Here is a 27,795-nt window from a genome sequence, read left to right as displayed (position 1 = left end):
CAAACTAATACAGGAATAGAAAACCAAACACCACATGTTCTCACTTATAAGTGGGAACTGAACGATGAGAATATGTGGATACATTGCAGGGAACAACATACACTGGGTTGGGGGAGAGCATCAGGAAGAATAGGTAATGCATACAGGGTTTGATACTTAGGTGACGGGTTGATCTGTGCAGCAAATCAACATGGCACAAGTTTACCTATGTAAGAAACCTACACATCCTGCACATGTACCCCCGACTTAAAATAAAAGTTGATGAAAAAAAAAAAAACTCAGCTTTGTCTTATCAACAACTTATTTTGGGAGACATTTTAGAAATTCCACATTTAGAAACACTCAAAGAAAAAAGATGGGAAAGACATATAACAGACTTTTAGCAATAATTATCACTTGGGCAGTAGTCTATGTGTGATTGTTTTAATTTTTTATTTTTAGAATAAAAATGTTTTACCACTTTAAAGTAAGTTAATAGTCAAATGTACCATTCCAATGAACATTCCACATCATTATAACACAGAGAACATTAAAATCATTTAGAAAGCAATTCACCAAGGTGGAGCAAGCCACAGACTTTGGCATCACAATTCTATCTTCCTTCTACAGTCAACTAAATGTATATTATTATGCTCTAAAGCCATCTTGTCAAAAAGTGATGATGTCCAAGTACGCATTTTCAGCCCAGACTCCACCCTGGACTCTAGACCAGTACATCCAGTTGCCAACCTGATATCACCAAACAATGACTAAAACGTATCTCAAACTTAGCATGTCTATAGCTGAGCTTCTGCTCATCCCCCATATCGCTCCTCCTCCAAGCTTCAGGTTCTCAGTTACTATTGGCAACCCCCTTTCCCCAGTTGCTCAGGCCAAGAACTTAAGGTCATTCCTGGGTGCCCTTTCTCTTATGCTTCCAATCCATCAACACATTTTTATTGATCCCACGTCCAAAATTTAAGAATCCCACTAGTTTTGCCACCACCCTTGTCTGAGACGCCATCATGTTTTACCTGGAATACTGCCATAGTCTCCTGACTGGTCTTCCAACTTATGTCCTTGATCCTTTCATTCTATTCTCAACACAGCAGTGAGAGAGACAGTTCTGCCCCTTTTTAGCTCCAAAATTTCTAATGACTTCATATTTTACTCAGAGTAAAAGCCCAGATTCTTACAATCACATCCCAGACTCTCCATATTCTGCCCCCCTCCCCTTCCTATCACTCTGATCTGATCCTGGACCCACTTTGGCTTGCACATTCTACTCCAAGATCATTGGGTTTTTTGCAATTCCTCAAAAGCCCTGATCCTGTCTCAGGGCATTTGCACTTGCTATCTTCTCAGTGAGAAATGCTTTTACCCCAGATATCTACACACTCCCTCCCTCATCTCCTGCAACCCTTACTCACATCCAAATCATGTTCAGATTAGATTATTCTGCCTCCCTTTATAAAATGAAATAATTATCATTCTTTATTTGTTAAAATCCCATTTATTTGTTTAGTCCATACCATCTTCTCAGGGATTTTTCTTTCCAGGCTGAATCGGTCTTCTGTCTTTCCAGTAAATGAACAAGCACTTGATTTTTAATCTCTGTCATAGCACTTGTTCCATGCTGCATCATCACCATTAATGCTGTTTGTTCATTTCTCCTATAGAATGCAAACCCTTCTCAGGCTGAAAACTTGTCATACCCCTCAATGTAGTCTCTGCAACACAAAACACAGTACACTTATTACGTATGTTGAGCAGAACTCTGGTTATCTCGACAATCCCCACATTATTGATGTGACAAGCTGACATCATTGCAGAAATGTTTACAAAGTATTTATGATGCCCAGGCATTGCTCCAGGCACTGGAGATCTTGTGGAGGAATTGGACTAACGAGTTCCTTTCTAATTGAATGATATTGTTTATGTTTAAATCCAAACTTGAAAATTAAATTTCACAGCTTTTCTTAGGAAAAAATCTCCTGACACTTACAGTCAGATGTTCTACCTTGGTTTCAGCTTGTCCTACATCCCTCCTATTATGAAAGAAATCCTGTTTCTCTTTTCCAGGGAGAAGTTATTGTTGAGAATTCTTTACTCAAAACAAACATCTTTGTCCCATGCCTCAAGGAGCATATGACTTTAAAATACTTAAGACACTGTGGAAACGATTGAATTAAATGTGTTATAGTATATACATGCATGGCAAGAGGACATAGCAAGAGGTCTGAAGAGTCAGTCTGCAAAAAGGAGAAAGGAGAATGGCCTAAAATGAGAAGAAAGATGTAGAACTCTGCCTTCTCTGTCTTTATCTAGAATCTGCCCCTCCTTCTCCCATCAGCTCTCTTCCTTCTCCAGAATGATTTCCTCCCCTCCAATCCTCTCTACTCTTCTCCATATCTTGGTCTTGGCTAAGTCATCCTTTGGCTGGGTGGATACGTATACAGAAAAAAATGGCCATAATGAGCAGCAAAGGGACACAAGGAACTGCTAATGAGGGAGCAGGTCTAGTAAACCGCTCAGGCTCTGCAGCATTTTCAAAATTAGGCAAGAAACAAATTATACGTTCTTTTCCCATATTCTGAAAGCAGCGCCTGTTACAGGAACACTTAAAATTTTGAACTTCAGACCCAGATTCATTGTTGTAAGTAGCTATAATGTTTGTTATCACCTTGTAAGCTGTGTTTCTTTTAGACATATGTTCAAACTGATTTTAGTCCACCAATAAGCAAACTGTGTGCCTGCTCTGAAAAAAAGGTCCTAGGAAAATGGTTACAAAGAACTCTGACAAATTATCTTTGCCCTTAAGAAAATGAGAAAGAAAATTGGCATATCTTGAGCTAATTTCACACCATTTTTCTAATTTAATATTCAATATAAATTATGAAGAAACATTATTGCTTTTTTTTTTTTTTTTGAGATGGAATCTCGCTCTGTCGCCCAGGCTGGAGTGCAGTAGCGCGATCTCAGCTCACTGCAACCTCCGCCTCCTGGATTCAAGATTCTCCTGCCTCAGCCTCCCAAGTAGCTAGGATTATAGGCACCACCCCACCCAGCTGATTTTTTGTATTTTTAGTAGAGACAGCGTTTCACCATGTTAGCCAGGATGGTCTTGATCTCCTGACCTCGTGATCCGCCTGCCTCGGCCTCCCAAAGTGCTGGAATTACAGGCATGAGCCACTGCGCCCGGCCTATTGCATCTTTTACAACAGATAAGGACACTGAGGAACTAAGAGGAACATTAATCACCCAACGTGCACACTTATTAAATGCCATGGCTGGACTCTCAGCCTTGTCTACCTGACTGCAATGTTCATAATCTTCTTATTGTTCAGAGTGGCTGGGGAGATAGATAACTGAGCGAGGAAATGCTTGAAAGACAGCATGAAAGACAGAAGTATGTCCATATAAGGCATGTGTTTAGGAAGTGTAAAAATTGTCAAGGGCTATGGAATTCCAGACCTGTATCATGCTGATACAGTCTGGTTTATTCTCAAGAGAGGTCTTAAAATAAATTGTTCGGTCTACTGTCCCTCTCTGAGAACAGTGGTTCATTCTCTCTAAAATTATAATATAGGTGTTGTGCAAAAATTAAAGCCCAACAGTGTAGCTGATTGGGCTAAGGGTCAGAGAAGACCTTGTGTAGATCTGACGTGGAGACCAAACCCCTGTGAAGGGGCTGAAGGCAAAACTCTCACAGTAGAAATGCTTCATTTTGGATGCTGGTGAGAGGAATTTAGCAGATCCTCTCTTGGGAAGTAATAGTATTAAGGTTACACAGAAAGTGAGTTCAAGTCCAGGTTAGTGCCTTAATTATCTCACTCTCCCTCTCTGTGCACACTGTCCTGGCATCCCTGGGACTCGGCATAATCAGGCTTCTGTTGTTGCATACTCCCGCGCTGTTTCACTTCCCCACATAGCCTTGTAGTAAACACACAGATTACTCGAGTCTTCTGCGAGTCTTTCTTTATCACCTGAAAGACCTTCCCGGACAGAACCTTAAAGACAGAGAAACAAAGAGGAGTAAAGTAGGCACCAGGATGCAGAAATGGCATGCGCCTAGGTGCATTACTTGGTCATCAGGGCCTGCTCAGGGTCTTGCTAAGCTAAATGTACTTTTCCATCTATTCATTCATTCGACCAATCTAAATCCAGTGTGTACACTGGGCCAGCTGTTGTGCTGAGAATATATGGATGAATACGACAGAGTCTCTTTCTGTTGGGATTTCCATTTCACAGGAAAGTCCAGTGATGATGGCTGTGCCTACTCCGGAAGGAAAGGAGGGGAGCAGGGGGATGATTGCAGCTGCTGAGGACTGAGCTGTCTCCCACTTCCCCTTTCCCACGTCACACTAACTGCTCAGCCTCCTGCTTTTCAGTGGTGTCAGGGCAGTAAACCCAAGTCCATAAGTAAGAAATGGTCTCAACTGATACCAGGATAAAACAGCTACCAAGCCCGTGACTATCTGATCTGTGTACCTTTCTCACATACCATCATTCACCACTTTGATTTTGAATACTGTATGCTATAGCTACAGGAAGTTCTTTACACTGCTCTGGTCTATTTGTGCCTTTTCCATACGCTCATGCTCTTCTCATGTCATTTCTTCTATGGGACCATTTCTCTCTAAATCACTGTTTTAGTTCATTTTTACTTGACTCTCTGGAATAAACACTTAGTTCAATCATTCCTGCTTCTAAGAAACTTCTTGATACACCGAGGAAAACACAGGTGCCTATTACAAGTGGAATTGTGTTTCTCCCAAAGAGTTACTTTGAAATCCTAATGAGAACCTCAGAATGTAACCTGATTAGGAAACTGGGCAATAGCAGGTGTAATTAGTTAAATGATGGTGAGGTTATACTGGAGTGGGGTGGACCCTAATCCAATATGACTGTTGTCCTTATAAGAAGCCGAATATGGGCCAGGCGCAGTGGCTCACACCTGTAATCCCAGCACTTTGGGAGGGTGAGACGGGCAGATCACAAGGTTGGAAGTTCGAGACCAGCCTGACCAACATGGTGAAATCTCATCTCTACTAAAAATACAAAAATTAGCGGGGCATGGTAGCACGTGCCTGTAATTCCAGCTACTCAGGAGGCTGAGTCAGAGGTTGCAGTGAGCTGAGATGGCGCCATTGCACTTCAGACAGAGTGAGACTCTGACTTAAAAAAAAAGGAGGCGACTATGTGAAGACAACAACACACACAAAGAACTCCATGTGAAGACAGAGATTTGCATCTACAGGCGTAGGAATGCCAAAGATTTCCGGCACACCATCCCAAAGATTTTCGGCACACCATCAGAATCTAGGAGAAGACAAGGGAGAATTCCCCTATAAGTTTCAGGGAATGCAGCCAGCTGATACCTTGATTTCAAGCTGCTAGCCTACAATAAACACCACTCAATTTCCAGTACTTTGTTAATGGCTGTGATTGGAAACAAACACAATGCCTCCCCTCTGAGCTCTCATTGCATCTTCTTTCTAATTACCTATGTATCTGTCTGTCTTTCTCTAGACTGAGTTCCTGTAGGGGAAAGACTCTCCTTTTCTTCTACCCCGGATCATCTCTGGAGCAGTGTTTGGTATGGTGCTGAAAACCTGGTGCTGAATGAACCAATTAATAAACAAAGAGGCAGAGAAGGTTGCGGAGTATGTGGAAGAACATCAGAGATCCAGTCAGATGTTTTCTTTTGCTTTTAGAAATTCTACTACTAGAATTTTTTCCTTCAATGCTTTGAAAATATCAGATTCTTCTTTAAATGCACTTCCAAAGGAAGTCGTCATACAAAAATGGGACAATTATTTGTGGGAGGAATTATTGTAGGCAAATTTGAGAGGAAAGTTGGTGGCAAAAGAAAAGGCCCTAACTGGGGTTGCCCAGACCTTTAAGAGGCAGATCGGCTCTCCCTCAGTTAGAAGGACATGAATTTGGGGTCCAGAAAATTCCAGAATTAAGACATCCCTCAGCTCCTCAAGGCCGTCTCTGGCTACTCCTTTTATCTTATCCTTTATGTGTGCAGGTCATGAAATTGCTATGACTTTCTTGCCCCTATATCTTTCCTCTCTCTACCCAGAATTCCTATCCTTGTTTTATTGGTCTTCTGAACAATTTTTCAAAACTTCACCAAGAATCACCTCTTCAGTGATGCCTTTTCTGATTCTTATTGCAAGCCTCTTATGCCTCCACTGCACCTTGCACAGATTTCTTGTTTTCTGCACATCTACACACATTTAGACCCATCGTGAGGCCCTGATCTTTCTGAAGGCGAGAATTCTGCCTTTACATGTCTCAATACCCATCTCAGTATGTGGCATATGGCAAGTGCACAATAAACGTTTGTCGAATCAAGAAATGAAGTAAACCTTGTATCTAGGGAAACTGTTTTACATCAAACTAAAACCTGGCCTTGGAAAGCCTCCATACTTTCATACTTAAGTTCTTATCCATAACCTAACTTAGTAGGTAGGTAGGCTGGAAATCTAACTGAGGAGTATGCTTCTGTAACAAAACCTGAGTCTCAGCCAATCCCAGCAGCCATACTTCAGCCATTCACAGACAGCTGTTGAAACCATGTTCAAGCAAGGCAAAACGCCAAGCTGTAACCAGCCTAGCTATTTCCGTACCTCACTTCCGTTTTCTGTAAATCACTTTCCTTTTTCAGTCCATAAACTCGCTCTGACCGCCAGGCATCCCTGGAGCCTCTCTGAATCTGCTGTGATTCTGGGGACTGCCCAATTCATGAATCTTTTTTTCTTTTTCTTGTTCTGTTAAACTCTGTTGGCCAGCACAATGCCACACACCTGTAATCCCAGCATTTTGGGAGGTCAGAGGAGAAGCATTGCTTGAGCCCAGGATTCTGAGACCAGCCTGGACAAGATAGCAAGACCTTGTCTCTGAAAAAAAACTTATTTTTTAATTTAAAAAATCTATTAAACTCTGTTAAATTTAACTTGTCTAAAATATATTTTTTTTTCACAATTGAAACTTTTATGTTGTTCCAGCCATAAATAAGGAAAGGTAAAATTTGAAGGATCGGCCTTGGAACAGTGTTCTGCAAGGGAAGCAACACTCTTTTTCACATGAGACAGAAGTAAAAATAATTCAGCAACAATCATTTCAGGACAGGTTGCAGTGAGTATCTGGAGGGAAGATTTTGGTGCTGGGACTGAGGGAGGGACTCACAAAGGTAGCAGAAGAGTCTCATTCCTGAGAAAGGGTTCCATGCCATTTTCTCTTCCTTGGCCTGATGATGGTGGTCAGGCCCAGCTGAGCTGACCTGCAGGAAAATGGATGGGACTTAGAAGGGTCATTTGAGTAAACCTCTCTTCTCTCTTTCTGGTGTAATCTAATTCAAGGGCCCAGATTGGTTGGGGAGGACAAAACCACCCAGGCAAGAAGAGTCAAATATCCTCTGCAAATATTGGCAGTGCTCATTTACTTTTTATTGGCCCCGTACCCCAAAGGTGGGGGAAGACAATTCCATCCCAGAAAATATAATTAGTCGGCCTGCTGGTTTGGACTCTAATTTAATCTGGGCAGCTGTGCCAGGAGCTTATATTAGCATGACACTGGGAGGCGGAGAATATAATTACCAAGCAATAGAGAAGGGGAGGAGAAGTGGGATGGTGACTAGTGTGCGTCTGTGATACAGGATGGAGTCGGGCGGGGAGGGTGATGTCAATGAAGGGCGAGGATTCCTTTGGGAGTAAGGAAGAGGAAAGGGGCTTCTGGCAGTGGATGGACGGTGACTTTAATTTGGCTTTTGAGAAATTATGTGTGCAGTGTATGTGTGTGTGAGTGTGCGGGTGTGTGTTGGGGTGTGTGGGTGTTGGGGGAGGGGGATTTGTAGCTCCAGGCTGGTCCACTCTGCATGACAAAGGTGAGTTTGAGAATTGATAGATGGGCCTTGTGAGTTACCCTGGAGGGAATAGATGGGGGATGTTGGAGCAGGTTATGGCTGAATTTGGGACAAATATTCTTAGATACATTTTCGGTGGATCAATCTAAATAAGGGAAACAGAATGAGGACATGAAATTTGCATATCTATTATCTCCTTTTTGTTTCAGGCAGAAGCAATGTGATTAAAAGAGTACTCCTTAGGTGATTTCATTGGTTCATATAGGAAAGCTACCAGCTACAAATTTGCTGCCAGGGTACTTACTTTCAGCTGGGCTCTAGGTTAAGCTGCTTACACTTACTGTCTTAAGTAGTCTTTGTCAAGCTCAACGAAAGTGTTAGGTGTTATAAGCCTCATGTAACAAATGAGGAAACTGAGGCTCAGAGATATTAAGTAAAATGCCCACAGTCACATAGCTAGTAAGTTTTAAAGGTATGATTCAAATCCAGGCTTGTCTGACTCGAAACACTATGCTAATAATCCACAACTCCAAATTGCTATCATCCTCTTCATTTATATATGGGGAAACTGAGGCTCAGAGCAGTAAAGTAATTTGCATTTGCTCAAAATGTGAGTTACTATCAGAAGTTAAAATAGAATTTGGATCTCACGCAATACTGCCTCTTTACCAGAGGACATATGGGGTAAAAGAAGAAGATATTGTTTGCCAAGGAGAGAGCTGGATATACAGAAACAAATAGAAACCAGGTTTCCTCACCCTCAACCCAACGCTCTTTCACTGGAAGTGACAAGTGTGACAACAGCTAAAGTCTCTGCTCTCTTCTTATGTACTAGATGATATGCTAAGCTTTACATACTCCCTCATTTCACTTGCACATCACTTAGAGGTCGCCACCATGATTGTCTCATGTTACATGAGAAGGCGAAGGCTTCAAGGCTGAGTAACTTGCCCAAATTCAAATAGCAGGTTAATGACAGAGCAGGGAGTCAAACCCAGACAGCCCAATCTCTAGTCAATGCCTCCCTATGGAACACACGGCCCCTCCAGGCATCATCACATCCCTCCCATTGTCAGAAAACCTTGGAAATCTTTCTTTATGACAAACCTAAGCCAGTCCCACTCAGATGTGTCTGTTATTGCAGACAGTAGGTAGACATGTAGGGACACACTGGGGATCTTCTTCTTTACCCTCAGAGTTAACTTTCCTCATGGCTTATAACCTTTCCTCTCCCCTCCAAGGACTCGCAAAATCATTCTTGGCCCTGCCCTAACTGCCTCTTGTCTTATAAGAAAAAGCAGGGGGAAGCCAGTTTCTCCTTTTCTTTCATACCTTGAGGTTCTGTTGCTCTTTCAGCTCTGATTTTCCCAGGCAAATACCTCCCACTGGGGCCTTGAGAACCACTGGGAGTCAGAGGGAAGAGAAGCCAGCCTTCCTTCTCCCAAAGGAGGAAGATATGGAGGCTGTGCTCTCAGGCCTCTGGAAACCCAAGTTAGCTAGAGGAGAACCCCGCTACACCTGCCTGCAGAGTTCTGCTTGCTCAGCTGCTCAGCATCTGCCCTGCACCCAGAAGTGGGTGTTCCCTAGGGTCCCTGCCAATCTCCTGGGCTCTGGCAAGAGGAACCAGGGGCACAGATGTGTCCTGCATCCTGAAGCCTGCGGGCATCGCTGGGCAGCTCCACAGCTCACGACCAGGAAGCCATCTTGATTGTACAGATTTCCTCCTGCTGATGTCCTCCACCCCTATCGATTTCTCTCCTTATCTCTTCTGCCTCACTCCCCTAAATCCTCATGTGCCCAAAAAGGGCACAAGATAAAATTACAAAGATCTCTCGACTAAAAGTCAAAAGGCTTGATTTTCCCACTAGCTGTGTGGACACTGATTTTCATCTATCAAATGAGACAAATGTCATCTGCTCTCTATTTCCCACAACTTGTCATGAGAATGTGAGGAAAATGTGTATTTAAGAAGCTGGTATGTCTGTGACAATCAACGACAGGGTTTGCTCTTAACAATTGTCATTGCAATCAATGGATTATAAAATAGCATATATAATGCATGTAGGTTTCAGAATCACAGACATCAAGCTGTAAATCGTGGCCTTTTACAGAGACTCCTGAATCTCAGTTTCTTCATCTGTATAATGAGAATGCTAGTGCCTGCCTTGAAGGGTTGTTGTGAGATTTACATGAGAGAACATACAGAGAAACAACCAAAAGAGAGATGGGTGAGTTGGAAGAGCTTAATGTATGTTTATTTTCTCCCAGATTCGAATGTTCCCCAAATCTAATCCAGAGCTGTTAGGTCTCTGCACTTATGATTGCGCTGGTTGTGCCTTGCACAAGGGAATCTGCCCAAAGGAACAAATCCATCCAAAATGTGTGATCCGAGCCTGGCTGCACTGGCCTGATGGGAGGGCATCCCCAATCTACCAAGATTCTTATGTGCTAGACTCAAGGTTAAAAGATTACCTGGAGCAGGTCAGAACTTGAGTACCAGAGTCCCAGACAAAAGGAAGGCCTAGGCCAGGCACGGTGGCTCACGCCTATAATCCCAGCACTTTGGGAGGCCGAGGTGGGCAGATCACTTGAGGTCAGGAGTTCGAGGCCAGCCTGACCAACCTGGTGAAACCCCGTCTCTACTAAAAATACAAAAATTAACTTGGTGTGGCGGCAGGCGCCTGTAATCCCAGCTACTAGGGAGGCTGAGGCAGGAGATTTGCTTGAACCCAGGAGGCACAGGTTGCAGTGAGCTGAGATCATCCTACTGTACTCTAGCTTAAGAGACAGAGCAAGATTCCATCTCAAAAAGTAAAACAAACCAAAAAAAAAAAAAAAAGAAAAGAAAAGGAAGGCCTACAATGTATCGGAGTTGAAGATAGTAAAATCACACACACACACAGCTTCTAGGGTGACATTTCTAAACATGGTTCTGATTTTATCCTATCCAACTCAATGTATTTTTGATGACTCCCAACTCTAAAGAAGATAAAATACCAAAATTAGTGGGTGAGAGTTGAAAGTTTAATAAGGAATAGGATATTGACATAGTTTAAAAATATTTAAAAGTACTTTTTAATTTAAAAAGGAAAATTATAAATTTACAGTGGAAAAAAAAAATACCACCTTATATTACCAATAATAGAAAAACTGATACTACATGCTTCCTGATGCGATACACTGGGAAGACATAATCACATGTAGCAATCCTGACAAAACTGCCTAACCCAGACTGAATAACATGAACTGCAGACAAATCAAATTGAGAGACGCTCTACAGAATAGAAGGACTATACTCTTTAAAACTATCAACAATGAGTACACCATGGATACAAAGCAGGAAGCAACAGACACCGGGGTCTACCTGAGGGTGATGAGTGGGAGGAGGGTGAGGATCAGAAAACTACCCATGAGGTACTGTGCTCATTACCTGGGTGACGAAAGAATGTGTACACCAAACCCCGCAACACCCAATTTACCCAAGTAACATGTACACCCTGAACTTAAAACAAAACTTGGGAAGGAAAAAAAGTCAACTTCCATGAAAGATAAAGAAAAGTAGAGAAAGAATTTCAGACTAAAGGAGACAAAAGAGACATAAAAACTATATGCAGTGTGTGATCCTACAAATTATTTGGAAAATAATCAAGTTTGAATAAAGTCTGTAAACTAGATGACTGTATCAATGTTAATTTTTAAAATTTGGATAATTATACTATAGTTATGAAAATGGTTGTCTTTAATTTTAAAGGGGTGTAATATCTACAACTGATTCTCAAAATGTTGGGAAAAAAGACATTATAATAAAGCAAAATATTAACAATATTAGTCAGAGTGACAGGTGTACAGAAGTTCTCTATTTCAAAGGAAAACTGTTAAAGTTCCTAACCCAAAATACGGTATTCAAGATTTCTTAGCTCTAAACTTAATTTAGGTTAATTATCTCAGGTTCCACTCATTTTTTCTCACAACACAACTCACAGTATAGCCATGCTGAGCTACTTGATTTTCCCCAGACATACTCTATACTTTTCCATCTTGGTATTTATGCTCACTCAGATCTCTCTGCAAGGACAGACTTCTTTTTACTCCTTAACCTTTCGAAATTGTATTCAACTCTGAACATACTTTAATTTAAAATGAGCAATGTGGCCGGGCATGGTGGTAGCTCGTACCTGTAACCCCAGCACTTTGGGAGGCTGAGGTGGGAGGACTGCTTGAGCCCAGGAGTTGGAGACCAGTCTGGGCAACTAAGTAAGATCCTGTCTCTACAAAAAAAAATTAGCCAGGCATGGTGGTGGTGCCTAGTTCCAGCTACTTGAGAGGCTGAGGTCGGAAGATCTTTGGAGCCCGGGAGGTTGAGGCAACAGTGAGCCATCCCCATGCCTCTGCATTCCAGCTTGGGCAATAGGGAGACCCTGTCTCCAAAGATGAAAAATAAATCCAAAAAATCAAAGGAAGAAATCTTCGATTGCTTATTCAGCTCCTAAATTCGTTCAGTCTCCTGTGATACAAATCAGACAAACAGAGCCTGTCCAGATACTCCATAACTGGGTTAATTCATCAGTCTGGATTAGACAGCCTCCTGGGCAGTGGGCTAATCTCAGATGTCCACCTATGTAACTGTGAGATTAAAGAATGGGTATAGGCTGCCACCTGGTGGTTATTAGGAGTACAGTCGTGAGCTGCATAGCAATATTCTGGTCAAGGACGGACCATCCGGTAAGATTATAATGGAGCTGAAAAATTCCTATCACCTAGTGACGTCGTAGCAATGGTAATGTGGTAGCACAACGCATTACTCACGTTTACTCACACGTTTGTGTTGATTGCTAGTGTAAACAAATACTGCGTGCCAGTCATATAAAAGTATAGCACGTACAACTATGTATAGCACATATTTAATAATTATAATAAACAACTGTTACTGGAGTAACAGTTTATGTATGTAATTTATGTATTTACTGCACTATACTTTTATGTATACTGCTCTGTTCCTCTACATATACTGAACTGCATGCACCACACTTTTATGTATAGTTTATGTATAATTATGTATAGTTTACGTATAATTATGTATAGTTTATGTAGTTTATGTATTTACTGCACTATAGTTTTTATTGTTGTCTTACAGTGCACTACTTCTACTTATTTAAAAAGTGAACTGTAAAACAGCCTCAGGCAGATCCTTCAGGACCTTTTCCAGAAGGCATCATCATCATAGGGACATGACAGCTCCATGCCCCTGAAGACCTTCCAGCGGGATAAGATGTGGAGGTGCAAGACAGTGATACTGATTATCTTGACCCTGTGTGGGCCAAAGCTAATGTGTGTATTTGTGTCTTAATTTTTTTAAAAAGTTTAAAAAGTAAAATAAAATAATTTAAACATTTAAGAAGTTTATCAAATAAGGATATAAATAAAATATTTTTGTACAGCTGTACGATGTGTGTTTTCAGCTGTTATTAACAAAAAAGTCAAAAATTTTAAATTGCATAAAATAAAAAATTTACAGTAAACTAAGATTAATTTATTCATGAAGAGAGAAAAATATTTTTAAGTAAGTTTAGCATAGCTTAGGTGTCCAGTGTTTATAGAGTCTACAGTGATGTACAGTAATGTCCTAGGCCTTCACGGTCACCAGCACTTACTCAGGGACTCACCCAGAGGGGCTTCCAGTTCTACAAGCCACATTCATGGTAAGTGTCCTTTACAGGTGTACCATTGTTTATCTTTTATACTATATTTTTACTGTACTTTTTCTACGTTAAGATGTGTTAAGATCTACAAACACTTCCCACTATGTTCCAATTGCCTACAGCATTCAGTACAGTAATATGCTGTCCAGATTTGCAGCCGAGGAGCAATAGGCTGTACTGTGGAGCCAAGGTGTGCAGTAGGCTGTGCCATCTAGGTTTGTGTAAGTGCACTCTATGATGTTCGCACAAGGACGCATTTCTCAGAGGATGTCCCCATCACTAAGCGATGCATGACTGTGTACCAGGTTGGGGGTTCATCTGTGAAGACACAGGTTTGCAGGGTGGGAAAAGTCCGAAAGAGACACAATCTCACGTAATTCATCTGTGGATCACAATATCTACTTTTGAGATTGTTTTGAGGATTCAAGTGAAGATATATTAGTCATTTTTCACAGAGTATTCACTCATTAAATGATAGTATTATTAGAAATGTAAAACATTACAGTGGGAAGAACCTTAAAGACAATTTATTTTTACTTCCTCCTTTTACATTTAAGGAATCTGCAATCAAGAAAAGAAGCAGAGTAAGGCCTAAAGGACAGGATTTTTTACTTCTCACTCCTTAACACATAGGTCAAAAGAGACAGGTTCAATATAAGTATAGCGAAAATTATAATATGTAGCTGTGGAGCACTTCGAGTCATTGACATCTCCTTCACTCCCACTATCTCTTGCTCCTACCTTCTAAGGGAGGCAGGGCAGGCTATGGGAGGAGGATGATTGCTGCCAGGCCAGGTGCCTGAAAAAGATGAGATGTTTCCTCTAGTGGGTGGACAAGAAAAGTTGCCTTTTGCAATTTGGGTGGGTGGTTACACTTCAGTTTCACTTTCTCTTGCATGTAAATCATTTCCCTCAGATTCTCTCTCTGCTTCTCTCTGATTCAGTCTCTCTTCTCTCTTTTCCTCCTCCACCTCTTCCTCCTACTCTTTCTCAAACATAACAAAGAGAACTCTCCTTGGACCTGACACTCCTGCGTGCACGGACCACACTCTGGGGTGCCACATACACCATCTCGCCACCTGCAGATATCCCTCTGATGAGAAGGCCGCAGTTGTCCCACTTCCTCTGATTAACTGACACTACACTGAGGAAACACTTAACATCTTTCCAGAAACATTGGTCTATTGTTCTGCAGTTCATTGCTGGGTTCTGCCCCGCACCCTCTTCTGCTTTGACCTGTGTCCACTCTGCGCACCAGGGTGTCCAGACTCCTGTGGATGGGGAATGCAGTCTGACTTTGGTAGAGTGGCCTCAGACTTCAAGGCTTCTGCTTTGTGGAGATGAGAGGTGAACCTAGGCTTAAAAAAAAAATCTGCCCCGTCCTCCAATCTGTGACCTCCTTCCCCTTTCTCACAATAACCCAAGTTTTCACGTTCTACCTCTAAGATCTAACCCCATATTCACTCACCCTACCTATTTTTCCCTGATACCAAATCTACAACAACCCCCAAATTTTACCTGCTACTTTGTCTTTTGATACTTATCCTTTTCAAGGTTTTGGAGTGTTGGGCCTGAAGAACCCAGTTTTAAATGTTTCCCAAATCCATGAAGTCACTAACCCCTGACGCTCCCTTCATGGTTTCTCCAAGGTTGCTATAGTCTAAGTGTTCATACCAGCCCCTCAAATTCATATGTTGAAACTGTAACCCCCAAGGTGATGGTATTATGAGGTGGCATTTTTGGGAAATGATCAGGTCAGGAGAGCAGAGCCCTCATGATCAGGGTTAGTGCCTTATAAGAGAGAACGCAGAGAGCTAGCTCTCCCTTCCCATCACATGAGGACACAGCGAGAAGACAGGTGTCTATGACCTAGGAAGTAGGCTCTCACCAGACACCAAATCCGCCAGCACCTAGATTTTGGACATCGCCCCAGAACTGCCAGAAATAAATTACTGTTGGTTGTAAATCACCCATTTTATGGGTTTTTCTCTGTTGTAGCAGCTTGAACATACTAAGGTAATAGCTCAACCCACTTTAAATCCTCTTTCATCTAAAAATTGTGACTGCTTTTCACTCTTCCTCTTCTTTCTTTCCCCGTCAATAATTATACCATTGCTATGAGTGTTTACTTTGTACCAGGTCCCTGGTGTAGGGAGGAATGCTGCTAGAAGCCCTCTTTTCTTCTAGGTAGAGAGATCAAGTTTTAAAACTATTGCACATTTCTTGTTTATCAAGTCCGTGCAATTTTTCTTGATAGATCTCTCTCTAGCCCCAAAAGGCTCCTGCCTCCCATCCTATGAAACCCCCAGATCTCTCCTCCTCCACTTCACTTACACCCACATCCAGGCTCTGTCCTCCTCCATGGGCTTACAAAACACTGAGCACTCACCACGCAAATCACACGGAAGAACTCAATTAAGACCTGTGATTCTGAGTTAAATGGGCTTGATCAAAAGAAAGATGAAACATAGCCTCACCGAAAAGTCAATCCTGTGTTCATAGCCATCTGAATATAATCAAAGATGTTAATGTCACGATTTAATCCAGAGAAGTGGCTGTAGTGCAAGAAAACTTTTCCAAAATAATTTCCTTGGGATGTTCCAAGGAAGGAAGGAAAGATAAGGGAAGGGTGTGGAAGGAGAGGGGAGGGGAGGGGAGGGGAGGGGAGGGGAGGGTAGGGGAGGGGAGGGGAGGGGAATCCATAGGCCAATACATTTGAGAAATACAAAACTTTCCCTTCTAAGAGAGTCACAATTCATGTTAATCTATTAAAAGCCTCAAGAAGTTATGCCTTAAAGCAGGGGTCCCCAACCTTTGGGCCCCAGACCAGCACAGTTTGGTTGCCTGTTAGGAGCCTGGCCGCACAGCAGGAAGGTGAGTGGCAGGCATGATGATCTGAAGTGGAGCAGTTTCATCCCCAAACCATCCCCCTCACCCTGCTCCCATGGAAACATTGTCTTCCATGAAACCAGTCCCTGATGCCAAAAAGATTGAGGACCACTGCCTTGAAGGAACATGTTTGTCTTTTGTTAACCCTGTATTTCCCCAAAGTACTTGATCATACTAGAAAATAAGCCCTCTAAGGGATAGCATTTGACACTGTTTCTCCCCCTTGTATATCTTCCTCTCCTTCTACACTCCCCTCAGCCCCTTGCCCAGATCTATCTCATTTCCAGCACTCAGAAGGTATCCAGTAAAATACATTTTGGGTAAAACTGCAATCCAAATCACTGAAAGAACACCCTCTGCAGAGGCCTGAGATGGATTGCTCTTCTGTTCTACTGGACTTTTACAGAGGGAAGATACTGCCAGACAGAAGAAAGAACTTTCTGGCTTTGAGTGGAGTAATTTAGGAGAATGGTTAGACTAGAAAAGTTATAAAATCCCATTTTCTGTGTCCTTAACAACCAGAACATAGAAGCAGAGAAAAGAACAAGATGACCTTGGTGGACACTTTTCTGCCAGAAAGTTCAGAAAATCTGTGGTGCTTTCTCCCCTACAATTCTATCCACTCTCTCTTTCTACTTTTGAGCCTTTGGGATAGGAAGGAGACAAATTCACTCAAACTCCCACATCAGCAATTTGGAGGAACAGACTCTTAGAGAAAAACAAAACAACCAAACCAAACCAAACAAAAACGGCATTTGCAAACCCCAGGATCTGAGAAAGAAGAAGGTTGAGAGCTGAAATGGAGGCAGATGATTTGCATCTGGGCCTGGGTAGAGGGGCCCAGCTGCTCGGCCCAGAGCAGTGGCTCTGAGCAGCAGCTTCTCTGTCTTGGTACAGCCTCTATGGACAGCTGTCTTGGCTCTGCCCCAGGTCTGGGCAACCTGCCAGCTCAGCCCTTAGTTCTGCAGCTCCAGAACTTATACCCAACTACAGCCCATCTGTTTGATGGGCACATCAGTGTTCAGAAATTGTTCTTATTTATCAGTGTTTTTGGGTTACATGTGTGGAGGATAATATTATTCAAAAGCAATATTTACTTGACTTTTCCATGGAAAAGAATATTTCAAAGTACTTTTTCTACTACCTTTATAATAATTTCTTACCAAATATCTGTCACTTAATATTTTCATTTTCCATAATAAGCTACATGTAGTTATAAAAGGGTAGAGAAAAATAGTCTGTACAGATGTTACAGACATCTAAAGCCAAGAGGATCTTAGAAAATATTTCTCTGTTTGTCAGAAGATGATACTGATATCCAGTGAAATTAAGTAACTAGTATAGTTTTAAACTCAGACAGTTCTTTTACCCCTAGTTACTAAGTTCTATAAAACACAAGAGAGGGAGCCATGGAATGACAAATAGGCCCTATCATGAGGCACCAAACTGCTGAATCACACAGGCAGTAGAGAGCAAATTCATTATCTCAGTTAGCATAAGGGTTTTTATTTTTAACCAAGGGGAAAAAATGAACAAGCTCACAAAAAATCCTTCGGAAACCCTGAACTACTGCATCTAGTATAAAAAGAACAAGTCGTTTTGTTTTCATGAAGCACCTGGAATATATGCTGAGAGAAGTTCATGGTGCCAAAGATATAGAGACATTTAATGTTTTCAAAGGGTAGGAAGGGCAGGTGAGAGGGAAAAAAGAGAAAGGGGAAGGAGGGAAGGAGAGAAGGAAGGAAGGAAGGAAGGAAGAAAGGAAAAGGAATGGAAGGAAGAAAAGGAAAGAAGGAAAGAAACAAAGACAGAAAGAGAAAGATGATACAACAGAGAAAGAAGATAAACAGAGCAATACCCGGGGCCTCCTTCTCCTCCTAGGAATCATGTAATCTTCATCTTCGTCTTTCAGAAGCTGCTTGTAGAAGAGAAAAATATTTCTTTCAAAAAATAAACCACAAATGCTATAAACATATAAACCTACACATGTACTCACAAAAATTAAGAATAAATATAAATAAAAATCAAAAATAAATAAATCTTTTTTATTAACAAAAAAACTCTAGCAATTGCTTGTGAAATGGCATCTTTAATGAATGAGGTAATTTTGACAGATAGACATAGCATTTGGATAAATTGAAAATATTATATTTCGTGCAAATCAAAACCACAATGAGATACCGTCTAACGCTACTCAGAATGGCTATTATTAAAAAGTCAAAAAATAAAAGATGTTGGCAAGGGTGCAGGGAAAAAGGAAAGTTTATACGCTGTTGGTGGGTGTGTAAATTAGTTCAACCCTTGTGGAAGGCAGGGTGGCGATTCCTCAAAGACCTAAAAACAGAAATACCATTAGACCCAGCAATCCCATTGCTGAGTATATACCTGAAGGAATATAAATAATTCTGTTATAAAAATACGAGCATGTGTATGTTCGCTGCAGCACTATCCACAATAGCAAAGACATGGAATCAACCTAAATGCCCATTGATGATAGACTGGATAAAGAAAATGTGGAATGTATACACCGTGGAATACTACTCAGCCATAAAAAAGAATGAGATCATGTCCTTTGCAGCAGCATGGGTGGAGCTGGAGGCCATTAGCCTTAGAAACCTAGCACAGGAACAGAAAACCAAATACCGCATGTTCTCACCTATAAGTGGGAGATAAATGATGAGAACACATGGACACATAGAGGGAAATAACACACACTGGGGCCCATGGGAGAGTAGAGGGTGGAAGGAGGGAGAAGATCAAAACAAATACCTGTTGGGTACCAGGCTTCATACCTGGGTGATGAAATAATCTCTACAACAAACCCCTATGACAAGAGTTTACCTATGTAACAAACCTGCACAGGTACCACCGAACTTAAAATAAAAGTTAAAAGAAAAGAAACTATTATATTTCAAGAGTCTTAAAAATAGCTGCAATTTCTTGAGCATTTGCTGTAAGGTAGGCACTGGACTAAATACTCTGTATTCCTTTATTCTGATAGCTCTACAACCACTCCTGTAAGGTTATCCCCATTTAGCAGCCAATGAACTGAGACCTAGAGATGCTAATGTATCTAAGACTACAGAGCTACTTGATGCCAGAGCCTCACTCTAAAGCCTGCTCTCCTAACCATCAAACTATCAATGTTAACAAAATGCTGACATTTGGGCCAGGACAATTATTCCTTGTGCTAAACAGTCCTATCCCTTCCAAAGCACTTATCATCATTGGCCCTCAGGACTAACTACCAGTATCAGCTTCCCATTTCTTTGAAAATTAAATCTCCCTCACATATTTCCAAACTCCCTACAGAACTGATATTCTCCATATCCCAAACATATTGAAAAACAGCTGTTAAGGAAAACATTGAATTCCAGAAACTTAGGATTTAAGAGTTGTTAAGTTTCCATTAGTTGAGTTTTTACAGTTAATTTGTACAGAAAAGAATAGTAAATAAAGAGAATTAGGTGTGTTGGGTTTAGTGTTTTAGTTGTTGACTGTGAAGCTAATTCTCAGAAAAGCACATATTTAGCATCTACTATGTCCTGAGAAAACATGTTAGATATTTTCATGCCTATGTAAAAGGAATAGGGTGGGGGAAGGGTTGAGTGAGAAACAGAGAGAATTGTCATTTTCCTCACATTATACTTGAAGAAAATAATGTTTTGGGAACTTAATTTGCCAAGCGAAAATTTTATTTAGGATTATTTCTATCATATTATAGCTATACTATGGATACTCAATGGAGCTGTCCTACTGATGATTGGAAATGGAATTTAGAAATGTGGTTAAAAAAAAAAAAAAAGAAGCCAAAAAATCAGAAAGAAGGTAATGAACATGTGAAAATCAGTCACAATTAACACATTAGAGGAGTGCCTTGTAGAATAAATATTGTGATATATATTCATAAATAAATGATTTAAAGAAGGAAACAGTAGAATCAGGAGAAAGAAAGAAAGAAGATACCCAAAATGCAGCAGCATCCTACGGAGAGGAAAGTGTGTTCGGAGATACTGGAGAAGCAAGGAGGGATCGTTAGCAGTGCTGGATGCCCCCGGTGGGTGAGAGTGATTGTGGACTGGGAGAAACCTTTTAGAGTTCATTAAGCCTTCTCCAAACTGAAAACCAATAAACTGAAGACATCTTCAGGGTATAACTGATTTTAAAAGTTCAGCTTTGAAAACGTGGGGGAAAGCAGTCATTTATTACAAAAACGAAAACTTTGAAGTGGTTTGAACATAAAAACAAAGTTAAGAAACTAACAGAAAAAAAAGTAAGCAGTATTCAAAAACAAGCTTTGGGGGAATTTACCAGAGTTTGAAAGTTATAAACACAGAGCGACTGGCTCAGAGCCCTCTCAAGTGTGTGATAGGGTTGGAAACATCTTCTGTGAGATAAACGCCAGATCATTTATGGGAGAGAGCTTTCCCATTTTCAGTCAGCTCTCCTGAGGACAGAAGGATTTATCTGCAGCAGTGAAATTCTAGTTATATGGTAGGAAGACTCCTGCACACACCTCTTTAAATGGACTGTACCTTTGCCTTAATAGGAAAAGATCTGTTTTTCTGGAAAGACAGAGGCAACTCTGGGGCAGGAAGGTCTTCCTAGTTGTGAGCACCGTGTCTCCAGATGGTTTGTCCTTCCCTCAGTCTCCTGAGCCGGAGCAAAGGATGTGGCTGGGCTGGGAGGCGGGGACTGCGTCTATATGTGTGGATGTGTGTGTGTGTGTGGTGTGTTCTCATTTCCGCTTCCCCTTTTGAGCAGGCAACAGCAGTTGAATGAGTTCAGGGAGAAAGGCATAATCTACAACATGATACTTTCTCCCTCGCTTCACCTCTGTGCCCACACCTGTGAAGGCCTCGGCCCAGCTTTGACAACTGCTTTGCCTCAAACTCAGTTTTCTACCAGCGGACAGGTAAGTATAGCCTTTATCTCAGTTTCAAGGCTGTACTGATTTAGGGTGATGCTAGGAGAAAGAAGGAAACATGTCAGAGAAAAATCAGGCTGTCAAGGTAAAGACAAGGGAAAATCAGGAGAAAATCTCCCACCGCTCTTACTTCAACCTTAAAAGCATCCATCATTATGCCTAGGAGAACGATACTGGGTGCCTTTTGCTTTCGTTTGTTTGTTTTCTCTTTATCATCAGAGAGGTAATCTTTCTAGATTCTCAAAACTTGGGTCTCTTTGATGACTTAAATAACTATTTTAAGAATTTTTTTACTTTTCTCACCTGCAAAGTTTCTCTCTGTGTCTTGCTGAACTCATTGTTGCTGCAATTTCCATCCGATTATAACACTGAAAAGTTCTCAAGGAAGAAGTTTCCAGGTTTCACTTCAGGCCCTACTCTAGTGTCCATAGCTCCAAGCATTGAGAGTACCTGGCTGAAATCAACTTTGCTTTCTATGGGTACGACCTCTTTCTTCAGAAGCCGTAGAAGAAACTTGTTGAGATAAACAGCAGCAAGATATATTGAGGTCAGCTACGAGGGAGGATGTACACACTTGAGTGATGCAAGGTCAAATTAACTGGGAGGCTCAAGATAGATGGAGAGCCACCGTCAGGACTGGATTTCAGGGTTCACATCTCAAAGACAGATAGATGGATGTGTTGACCTCTCAGTGACCTACATAATATTGGGGGCTTCATGATCCTCCAACACCCCTTGCCCCAGTGGTAGCAGGCAGGGCATGTTACCACCTACATGAGTTTTGGGGTAGATGGAGGAGTGGAAAGATCCTCCACCCTGGGGTTTTCCCATGCCCCTTCTGTGCCACTGAGCTCACCAGTGGGTGGAAGAGAAAGGGTGGGTCCCCAGGGCAGTGCAAGGCCAAAAGAGGAGAGTTCCACAGAATTGATTTGACAAGACTGTGAGCATTTACAGGAGACATCCAGGGAAGTACTACAAGTGTATACCACAAGTGGTCCTGAGAGCTAAGGAGAATTTCTAGATGGTGCAGGGCAGTACCTAGGATGGGAGGTTGGGTTGGAGGTAGGAACCTTCAACTTGTGTGCCCAAGTATCAGACTCAACAGTTGTTCAGCTGAGTGATTAGAGATAAAGATCTTGTATGATTCTCTTGCAGCATGAAGTGTTAGGAGGAAGAAGGGAAGTCAGATTTATTGTCTGTCTCTACTTAGACTATTATCAGAAATAACAAGCTGAAGATATAGCAGGAGGGATAGAGAGCAATCTAACATATGAGTTATTCACATGCACCCCAGGGTGTTTAGAAACCATTTATAGCCATACTACCAACATGTCCTCATAACTCTTGGGTTTTTGAAAATTAAGATGGAACCATGCAATTCAGCATTATGTAGTGAACATGAAGGCCCAATTGTCATTTTCAGTTCAATGTGTATGATTTGGATTCTAGTAAAGAATTAAAAGGAGGTCTTGTCTCAGCCAATACTGTGACTTACAAGGTTCCTTCTGGGCTACAGTAAGGGGAAAAGATCACACATTTATTTCCACCCGCAAACTGACAACTGTTCTCTTTTCCACCTAAGGAACAAGACCAAAGTGGATATTCCAGTACCCACAGTACTAGGTACCCTACCACACACAGGCCTGAGGCAGAATGGCCTAAACACAGATTCTAGATTAAGAAAAGAGTTCAGTCAAATAAGCAGAGGGACGAGGACAAGAAGATTGTGTGCAGATATTGAAAGGGAAAAGCAGGAAAGAAGAAAATGAGTATATGCAGGACAGAGCTTATTACCAAGGAGATAAAACTGGAGAGTTAAAGATACAAATTCACAGAGCTAACTCAATGGTTGAGAAATCTGCTCATTCTTCCTACTTTCTCCTGATGAAACCATCTACAAATCAGCTCAGATAAACTGCTGTTTCTTATTCTTGATATCTTTATTGCCCATTCAAATGTAGATATTTGATGTCTCCCTACATTGAGAACATGGGATTTTTTTCCAAATACACAACTTTAGTATTTCCTGTAGCATTATACAAGCCTTTCTTAAAATTCATATCCTGAAAGTGGAAGTAAGAAAGAAAGGGAAGGAGAGGAAAAAGGTCTTAGATGATCTTCTTTCAGTATTTATCCAGCTACACTTATTTGTGGGAGAAAGAGTATGAAAAGGGAGGAAAATAGGAGTTCCATTGATAAATGGGCATTTTTTCTTTCTATTGTTTACCAGATAACATCTCCCCTTTTCCCTGAGCAGACTGAACTGCTCCTTGGACAACAGAAGTCTCAGAATGCTCAAATATTATACTCAGGGAAATTCTTGTTCTGATGATCTTCCAATCTGAATGACATTAAAGAGGGTTAGGAGCTAGAAGACAGTTCTTATCTACGAAGGAATGTGAGAATTTGTTGCAGATTGGAGTATGTCAAATGGGGGACAATCCACCTGGGTTGAGGTGGAATTTGTCCAGTTCACAAACAGAGAAATGTTAGCTGCTCTGGGATTTCCCACAGTTCTTTGCAATGGTAATGATGTATATCTTGGCTGTGGATGCAGAAGGTCTTATGGGCCACATCATGGAAACCCCATTTCCTTCTTCTCTCCTCCCACACTGGTTCTCACTCTTAGTCTCAACTCACAGGCACTGCTTGGGGCATAGGTACAAAACAGACAGAAGAGAAGTCTGTCTCATACATGTCCCCCAGAGCACTAAAGACAAACCTAGGACTGGGCCTTGGAAACCAAGTGTGGTAGGAGGAAGGCTGTATGATATAAAGGAAGAAAGCATGCATCTGGAACTCAGAACTTGTGAGTTTGGTGCCCATTTAAAACCATTAATATTCTTTGTGACTCCAGACAAGCCTGCTTCTCTGTCTCTCTTTCTCTTTCTCTCTCTCTCTCTCTCCTCTCTCTCTCTCTCTCTCTCTCTCCCTCCTCTCTCTCTTGTTTCCTCAACTACAAAATGAGTGACCAGGATTAGATAATCTCTCTGGTCCCTTGGAGAATTAGGTAAGAAAGAAAGATTTTTCATTGCTTACTTTTTATCTCTGCTTACCACATATTAAAAAAAATATTTTTTACCATCTTGGTTTTATACTATCAACTGTACCCTGCTGTTCACACCTTCTTCCTTCCTTCTTTCCTTCCTTATTCCTCAAGACGTTTCAACTTTAGTGAACATCTTAGACTGAGGGCAGATTCATAATCATATCTATCACTTATTAAGCACCATCTTTATACATCAGGGACTTAATATATGCTATCTGATTACAGCTGCCAGTCACCCAACTAGTTTGGCACAGTATCTATTTTGCACATGAAGAAAATTAGGTATAGGCTAGGTGCGGTGGCTCCCACGTATAATTCCAGCATTTGGGGAGGCAAAGGTGGGAGGATTGCTTGAGGTCAGGTGTTCAAGACCAGCCTGGGTAACACAGCAAGACAAAAGAAAAAGAAAAAGAAACTTAGGTATAGAAGGAAAGATAGTGTTACCAAGGACAAACATGCAGAAAGTAGACAGAACTATGATTCCAAATTAGGCTAACTCTGATTCCAAGGCCCAAACTCTTTCTATAGTTTTCCTTTTCTTTAATTTCTAAATAACACTCTGAACTTTAAAGAAAAAGCAGCTTTGGTTATCGTTACTGAATCCCTTGAAAATTTCCCCATAGTGAAGTATCTGTAAGCAGAGCTGGTATTTGTCAGGTGCAAATTGGTAGGCTAATAGTTGCTAAAATATTAAAATATGTCTATAGCAAATAATGGTAATTATCCATTTTCCCAAGCCCTCGGAGTACCCATCACCAGCCCAGCTATCCCAGCTCTTTCCTCAAGACTCCCCAGACAGGCCCCATGTGCTGAGTGGGGCCCCACCACAGGGCTGTGACGGTATCAGCTCTCATTGCTCTGTGGTGCCCCAAACCATTATGAAATATTCTGAAGGCCACAACAATCTGAAAGTAATGTGGAATTCCAGGCAGATTCTCTCCTTCCAACTGGAAGTTAGTGGGACCCTTGCCAAAAAAACCACTCTGTAAGCCTGAGGAAGGCTAAACTGCTTCATAATCACCTCGCTGGAGTCAGAAAGGAAACTATTCTAATGACACAAACAAAGCAATACTTCCCGCACTAAGAGTGTCACAGAACCAAATATAAATTACCTTGTGTTTATGCTGCCTTTTCTCTACTAGACTATAAGATGGAGAGCTTGCATAGCATGCGAAATGGAGAATTTACTAAAACAACTTCTCCTTTTTTTAAATCCCAAATTACATTGGATGGTGACACTGGGCCATTTTCTTATTGTAATGTCAGCAGAAAAACTATATAACATGGAGTCAGACCAACTTGAGTTTCAATCTCAGCATATAGGGATGTGACCTTGGACAAGTAACATATCTCCATGAGTGTCAGGTAACAGTGATTAGCTCTAAAGTGGTTGTCAGGATTCAGTTGAGCAGTTTACAGGAAAGTTTTATGGATACATATACAGTACTCTCTACATATCAGTTATTATGAGTACCTACCTTTGACTTGCCCATATCAATGTGTAGTGAATCCCCGACTGCTTCCCTTGGAAAACAGAGACTAGAAATAGGTGATATTCTTCATGTCATAATTATGACATAGCTCTACGGGCTTTCTGCTGCTGCTACAGTTACTGCCTCTGATAATAATTTTTGCTGGAAGATACTCATTTCACAGCTCTTAACTCCCTAATCTTAAACCGGTAGAGGATGTTTATCCTGTCTAAACTCAGTCCTATCTGCTACAATTTCTGCTTTTAACTATAGCATCCTCAGAACAAGAATTCTGTCTTACTCCACTTGGTTGTAACCGGATTTCAGAACTCTTGACAGAAGGAATTATGGAATGAACCATATGGAGAAGGTTTTATGGAAGGAATTATGGAGAAGGAATTATGGAATGAACCTCTAGAGAAATGTAGAAAAGAGGAAGGAACAAAAGGCTGGAAATGGTAGCAGAGGGGAGAAATAAGGTTTGGGCTGATTCAGGCAAGAAGCAATACTACCAGTGTGGGAATTTCTTAGTTTTGTGGGAAAATTGGAGAACAGATACCTGCAGGCTTTATATTTCTATCCTCACAGAGAAGACCAAATATGATCATATACTATAAGCCAGCATCAAGAGAGATGACAGATGAACTCCAGAAGGAAATTTTGATGAAGAAATGAATAAAAACTTGAAATGAAAGACTGGCAATTCTTTTTTTTTTAAATAGGAGAATTTGGTAGTTCAAGCTTCATAAATTAAGTCAGACTTGGGTGACCTTATGTTATATCAGCAAAGGACTGGAAAGACTATGCTCCAAGCCTTTTTCCTCTTTACTACAAGCTGTGCAAAAATGTACATTAGGATCCAAGGCCATGAGGACAGTCAGGAGCACCTGTCCTATGATGAATACTAATTGGGGATAATATCCCAATGCCAGGGTGATTCTTGCTCCTCTGCAGGTACAGCACTTATGGAGTCCCTTCTCTTGAAAAGTACTGTGCTATGTTCTATGATGGGTTTAGGGGAGAAGTTACAAGTAGTGGTAAATGATGACAAGAGAGGTAGCCACTTACTGTCTCGTTGCATATGGTGCAGGCATGGATGTTAGTTGCTACAGGTAGGTCAGAAAAAGGAGATGACTTAAGTAAGCCGTTAAAGGGTAGAAAGAATTTGTTTGATTAGAGAGGAAGGTGGATGAAACTATAAGCTAAAGCAAAGAAGCAGAAAAGTTCAAGCGGTGTTGACAGTCAATGAGTAGCACCTGACTGACTCCCTGTATAAGTTCCCGTATGGCCTTCATGTTCAGGCTCACCAGTTTCCTGGATCCAGTGTGAAGGCCACATGTGCAGGAGCTCCATATGTTGGTGTTAATTTGAAAGGGAATTTGGTAAAGGGGAAGTAAGTCCAGAGACCACTGAACCATTTCCAATTTTTTAATGGGGAAACTGTATAAATGCACTTTCTTTTATGGGTACTATTCCTATGCGTATTTCAAACTCACCTAAATAAATTAATAAACATTGGTAGTGGAAGTAAATTTACACAAATGTTGAGTCCAATCAATCCATTTCCTGGAGGATTAAACTGAAACCTTAATAAAAAAAACCTAAGTGATATGCCATAAGTCAATTAATTGGCCAAGTCAGAAAAATGTCCAAGTCTCCTGATTTCTAATCAGTTTTCTTTTCACTGCACCAAACTCCACTGTATTATCAGTGTACGTGTTTGAATGACTTATTTGGAGAAAACATCTTCATGTCTTTGTCTCTATTACAAGGGGCCCCAAGACCTACAAAGCTGCTATCTTGACATCTGTGTGCACCCGTTTTTTAATTCTCTCTAACACTCTCATGGCTGATGTGTTTGTCTGATAATCATTTGCTGCTTCCTGCAGATTTCCACAAAAAAA

At 41.2% G+C, this 27,795-nt stretch overlaps 1 protein-coding gene and 1 long non-coding RNA gene across 6 annotated transcripts in view; one reads left to right on the top strand and one right to left on the bottom strand.

Annotated features, from left to right (window-relative positions):
• Window positions 1-493: 493 nt before the first annotated feature.
• Window positions 494-26,003, bottom strand: LOC111541897. 3 transcript variants are annotated; one of them, XR_002731391.2, is made up of 3 exons: window positions 25,898-26,003; window positions 7,180-7,273; window positions 494-1,709 (listed from the first exon to the last, which is right to left on the bottom strand). It is a non-coding gene; the product is annotated as an uncharacterized LOC111541897 (long non-coding RNA). The 3 variants fall into 3 exon arrangements; XR_002731392.1 differs by lacking the exon at window positions 25,898-26,003 and adding an exon at window positions 20,979-21,104; XR_002731393.1 differs by lacking the exon at window positions 25,898-26,003 and adding an exon at window positions 18,302-18,362.
• TESPA1 (thymocyte expressed, positive selection associated 1) overlaps window positions 20,802-27,795 on the top strand; it is a 35,180-nt gene continuing 28,186 nt past the window's right edge. For 2 of the 3 annotated variants that reach the window (XM_023210870.2, XM_023210868.1), the window contains exons 1-2: window positions 20,802-20,937; window positions 21,208-21,358. The gene's annotated coding sequence lies outside the window, so the exon portion shown is untranslated. The other variant, XM_023210869.1, reaches the window with a different exon arrangement.

Source organism: Piliocolobus tephrosceles, chromosome 10, assembly GCF_002776525.5.
Source record: "Piliocolobus tephrosceles isolate RC106 chromosome 10, ASM277652v3, whole genome shotgun sequence".
Lineage (NCBI taxonomy): Eukaryota > Metazoa > Chordata > Mammalia > Primates > Cercopithecidae > Piliocolobus > Piliocolobus tephrosceles.
Note: the sequence above shows the minus strand (reverse complement) of the source record. Positions and strands in the feature narration are given on the sequence as shown.